The sequence below is a fragment of the Chenopodium album genome, chromosome 3 (assembly GCF_948465745.1).
Source record: "Chenopodium album chromosome 3, dcCheAlbu1.1, whole genome shotgun sequence".
NCBI lineage: Eukaryota > Viridiplantae > Streptophyta > Magnoliopsida > Caryophyllales > Amaranthaceae > Chenopodium > Chenopodium album.
In genome coordinates, this window is record NC_137836.1 from 5,963,079 (window position 1) to 5,969,078 (window position 6,000).

Sequence of the window (6,000 nt, forward strand, 5' to 3'; positions counted from 1 at the left end):
CGGAGGATGATTCAGAACGTTCTGCAATCCTAAATCGCTCTTATAACGCCGATACCTGCAAACTAGCGTTAGTTAAACAGATAAGAGAGTTAAGAAACGCGTATCTTGCACCGTCGAGCACACGTCTATGAAAGTAACCGATTTGCTGCTGCATCCTTGTTGTTTTGATGACCTCCTGCCAAGAGAATGCCATCCCGTTTGAAAACTGCTACGCTTGTAACTGCTTCCAATATTGAAGATTGCTTCGCTTGAAACGATCTTCTTCCGCTTTGATAATATTCCACGTCCAAGGGAATACTATCGAAGATTGCTTCGCTTGAAACAATCCTCTTCCGCTTTGATAATATTCCACGTCCAAGGGAATACCATCGAAGATTGCTTCGCTTGAAACAATCCTCAGTTGTTTTTGACAGCTCTCCACAATCTAGGGAACGCCATCCTGCTGTTTTGATGTTCACCCGTCTCTGAACAAAGAGCTTCTTTTGGATATGTTCACGCGCCTCTAAACAAAGAGCTTCTTTTTTTTAATATGTCCACGCGTCTCTGGACAAAAGAGCTTTGAATGATATGTCCACGCGTCTCTGAACAAAAGAGCTTTGATGATATGTCCACGCGTCTCTGGATAAAAGAGCTTTGAATGATATGTCCACGCGTCTCTGAACAAAAGAGCTTTGATGATATGTCCACGCGTTTCTGAACAAAGGAGCTTGAATACTTGAATGTTTGTTGCGATAATATTCTGAAAAAATTTCCGAAGACCAACGCTTGCCGATCTCTAAAGCTCGCTTGAACTTTGCTTCCGCTAAAACCAGTATGTCGGTGTCTCCGTGATGAGCCAATTCTTAGGCGCTTTAATCTAAGTGAAACGATCTTTCATCAGGTCGATCAATTATTGCGATTGTAATCAAACTGACTACTTAATCATGTCAAATTGCTTATAGGGGCTAACTGGCGTACCAAGGAACCCGAAATTGTTGTATGAGGTCAAAATCACCTTTCTGAGAGGCTTCGAGCTCTGTCGCTGCTGAAATATCTCTGACACCGAGAATTGAATCTGTCGCCGAACGCTGTGATAGGGTCTTCCCTATTCTGCTGCACCTGTATTTATTTTTTACTATAGAACTTTGCCAATCTCTTTAATTATCTTAGGGTTGACCTAAGGTTTAGCGTCGCTTGACTTATTGACTTGACACGACTCAAGGTATAAACTTGACTCGATATGATTGACTGACTTGAGGTTGAATCGAATCAAAGTGAAATGACACATGTGACTCGTGACCCGTGTGTGCATAGTGTTGACTCAATGTGACTCAAAAATGCAAAAAGCAAAAATTTCCGTATTTTTGTGGAGGGTACCGACTTTCTCCCGAAAAAGAAAGACGCGAAAAAGAATCGAGGGTTTGAAAGGTGCATGTTGAATGAGCTTAGTCAAATGCTGTTTGATACTATCTCTCAAGGTGCAAGGATTAATTCATCCTAGGCTATCTCAATGGTTGACTCCATGATGAAAGTATTTGGGTAACTTAGGCACGGAGGCTAAGTACTTCATACTTCGTGATGCAATGACAATTATGATTGATGAGTGATGTGACAAGGCATGCTTCATCGTTATGTTAAGATTTCATGATAACGGGTTCCTAAGGGAAGTATATTCGGTCATGTATCTGTGCGGTGTGTGAAAGTGACACTAAAGTTATGACGCAAGAGCTAAGTGTGTGGAAATATATTATTGAAAAGAGTCAAATGGTGGTGACTCTTAGGCTAGGTAAGCTAATGATATAAGGATCAAGCCCCCAAGTCTAGCTCTACATGGATAGGGATGAGCACAGGGAATCCCTTGATATGATCACGGTGTAAGTGTGTGAATGTGAATATGAATGCATTTTTATTACGGCCGCTCCTCGATGTGAGGTTGCCTACGTATCCGTTAGGAATCAGGCCGAACGTAGCTCTAGCCGAACCTCGCACAAGTGTGTGTATACCTCATAAAAAAGGTCTTTTTAAGGGTTGTAACGTGGTTAGGCTAAAGGTTAAAGAAGAAGGGGATAAAAAGGCTCAAGACCCTAGATAAGCCCCCAAGGTGTGCAACCTTGCTTTTGAGTCTTTATATTTTTACGCTTGAGTTTCTACTCTTTTTTAGCTCTTTTTTATCTTTTACTTTAGCATCTATTTTATTTTTATAAGTGTGGGCAATCTCGATCATGCGGTCTATCACTCACTTGGCATTCATGTTTCTTAGGCACGGTACCGAGCACTCGATAAGAGACGCAATCTGAGACGTGTTCTTATCAAAGACATTTTTATATCAAAGACATTGGAACACTTGCCCTTTTTGTACACTTTTTTTTTTTTTTTTTTTTTTGCTATTTTAATCTTTTGAAGTCACTCAAGCTTTTTTTCTTTGAAAATTGCATAAGTAACACACCATCCCATCCCAAAGTTAGGTAGATATAGGTTGAAAAATGAAAGGTCTATCGTTAGACGAGGCTCAACGTGGTTTATCAAAAAAAGGATGTATAATTGAAGGGTGAAAGGAGATATGATGTGGCTACAAGGGGTGCCTCAAATCATTGGTATAACTTGTGCTTAATTCGACATGGATTTTTTTTAATTTTTTTTAATTTTTTTTAATGCAATATAATGAAATGATCATATATAAGGAAATAAATGCTCATTTTTATTAAAGGAAAATAAATAATGATTCTTACAAAATAAATCTAAGGAGAATAAAAAGGTGCCTATGCTAGACTTATTGGGGAAAGGAAAAAATAAAAAAAGGAATAGAAAAAAGAGGTCACGAAATCTTGTCGTTGAAGCTCGCCTCTTGTCTTGTGTTGTTTCCTTTATCATCACTCGCTCTTCTTGCTAGCTAGAGGCAATGGGATCTTGTTTGCTTCTATGAGATCTTTAATGAGATTTTGAAACCTGTAGCATTCATCAGTGGTATGACCGTTTCCTCGATGGTACTTGCAATAGGAGTTCGGATTCCATCTCGAAGATTGATTTTCTGGTGTTGGATCCTTGGTAGGGCCAATAGGTTTGATTAATCCTCGATCGTAAAGACGGTCGAAAGCAGCATCGTAGGTCATTCCAATGGGTGTGAACTCTCGCCTGGGTTTCCTTTTAGATCCTTGATTGTCCATGGCTAAGACACCATTATGGTCAAAGGTACTAATATTATTACTAGAGTGGGCGTTTTCGGAAGAAGAAGGATTGTCGTTCTTCTCTCCTTTCCAGCCACCGTGGTTACTATTGTTAGTAGCTTTTTGCTTTGCGAGGTCGTCTTCGATTTCAATTCCGATGTCATAAACGGCCTTGAAAGTATTCAAGTTGTGTTGATATTTTAAGTGCTTTGAATACTTTTCTTTGAGATTCTTGATAAACATCCTCACAGACTCCTTTTCGGTGGGGACCTCAATCATCTTGGCGGAAGTTTCCCTCCATTTATTAAAGAAAGAAGTAAAGCCTTCATTCTCTTTTTGTCTTAGCATCTCAAGTTGTCTATGGTCGGTTTCAACTTGGATATTGCACTTGTACCTATCAACGAAAGTGTTTACTATCGATTCCCAGGTAGAGGTTTTCTCCTTATCAAGGGAGAAGAACCATTGTTGGCAAACGGTTTCAAGAGATAGTGGGAACAAAGAGGGGAAAACCTTCTTATCGATACCCTTAATGTTCATTATAGTTTCGAAAGCTCTTAGATGAAAATAAGGGTATCAGTTGCCTTGAATTTAGGGATGTCAGTGGCGTTGGACTTATGCGGAAGAAGTTCCTTGTCCAGTGAGACCCCTTGTGAACTCATGCCCTGAAATTTATAGTCACTAGATAGCTTGCTCAAACTTTCTTGCATGAGGTTCATTTGTTGTTGCTTCACGGGATCATCGATCTTGAGTGTGAGTAGCTTCAGTGTCTCAGTCACGGTAGCCAATTGGTTCCTAAGCTCATTGACTTCTTATTGGCTTGCCATTATCTTTTTAGCCTTCCTCTTTTGACGAATCGGTTTATCAAAAAGTGAGACTTGAATAAAGAGATTGTCCTTGATTAATCGCCCTTCTCTCCTCGACCAAGTACTGTGGAAAAGGAATTTGGGGATACTAATTGTTAATTATTTGACTCAAACCTTATTCAACATGCGATGGATGGAGGAGGTGAAGAAAGATTGGAATAGAATGTGAAGAAGAATGATGTAGATGGAAGGGTATGAAGAATTAGGAGTAGAATGTACCCCCCAACTCAAATGACGGAAAAAACCGACTCATGCATGAACCTAAGACATGGTCATGGTGATGTGTATTCAAAGTGTGTGCTAAGACTAGTGAGTGTAGGTGACATGTTAAGATTTGTGTCATGAACATGTGGCTAGACTATGTGACTAGACTTAATTAACGACTTGACAAAGTATTATTGACAGCGAAAATTAACCGAATTAATTAGAAAACTGGTTAATTAGACCCTAGGTGATGACTCGACCAATAATCCGAACTGTCGGCCAAACGACAGAACTAGCGCCGCACTGTGTAGCTTGGCGCCAGACGACAGAGCTGTATCCAGGCGCCACACTCCACAGGGTGGCGCTACAGCTCAGATTTTGGCGCCAATGGTGGAGCTTCAATTTGAGACTGTTTTCGGTGTTATTAATCAACTGGGGTATGCCTAAAGTCGTACTAGGTTAATTATGATTAAAATATTAGACTTTATTGACTCAAATTAATTAATTAATTAGGCAAAGTTCTTTAAGTCATTAATTTATTTAATCTCAACACAAGTCAAACAAACGGTTAAGAGAAACATAAAAAATATGCACAACAAATAATGCACAATTAGTCAAGTAGGCACAATATGATGCAATGAGTTTGCAACATAACCATGACTCTAGTTCTCTAAAGTTCGTGATATGGTTTAGTCAATAGAAGGTCCATGGTTAATTGTCCGGATGCACCGCGCGGAAGCCTAACCGTGAAGGGTTGGCGCGAGTGGATGGGACACCGCGAGTTTTAGAAAAACTCGCTTCCATGGTTTGGTGAATTAAACATTCTCGGATGTACCCTTTGTTGCTCAGAGTGTTCAATCAGGTAGATGGAGCATGAATTCCCAGAGGGTTGTGTCCATATGTAGAACACATATGGGTTTCAGAAAAGTGAGAAAAACTCAATCAGGAAGTAGGATCGAGCAAACAATACAAAAAACTGGTCGAAATTAGAACTCATATTTCTGGCTCGGTATTGGAAGAATTTGGCGCCAGCAAACAGAGACTGGCGCTAGGTTTTAGCTGTAGTGCCTGGCGCCAATGCTGGCGTCTGACGCTACAGTTAAATGCCTAGCGCCAATGCTCTGGTCGTTGGCGCTAATTCCTACATGCCTCAGCAGCTTTCTGTGCTCGATAAAATTTTCCAGTTTCGCGCAATGTTATTTCGGTCCTAGTTGTGAAAGATATTTCTCAAATTTCCTACGTGTAAAATCCTATGTTTTTAACTCATTACGGATGGTCTTTCCAATGAGATCTTTTTTGATGCATATGACAATAATGTTAATCAAAATTACGCACATGAAATACTTAGAACGTTTCGAGTCTCATCCACTCATTCTAAATCATTGCCGAAACAAATTCAGGAATTAAAATAGAAATCCTCCCCAGTGGAGTCGCCAAAAACTGTAGGGAATAAATTTCAAGCGTTAATCCCCTTGCTTGAACCCCACTGTGATCATTCACTTAAGTAAGGTGGCGTCCAAAAGGGAAGAAGATAGAGCAAAAGAGTCGCCAACAAGTTTTAGGAACTTGTAAACCGTTCACAGTGTGAAGGTTACACCCCTTAACGATCCAAGAGATCGTCAACTCCATAAGGTCTAGAACCAAATAAGGGTTCGGGGATGAAGGTACAAATCCAACCTAAAAGAGATTGAACCTGTCCTAATAATAGGCCTCTACATTATTCTGATCGTATTCATGTGAGCTTTTTAATTAACATACAATCAATAGGATTAACCCTAAACCTGTTTATC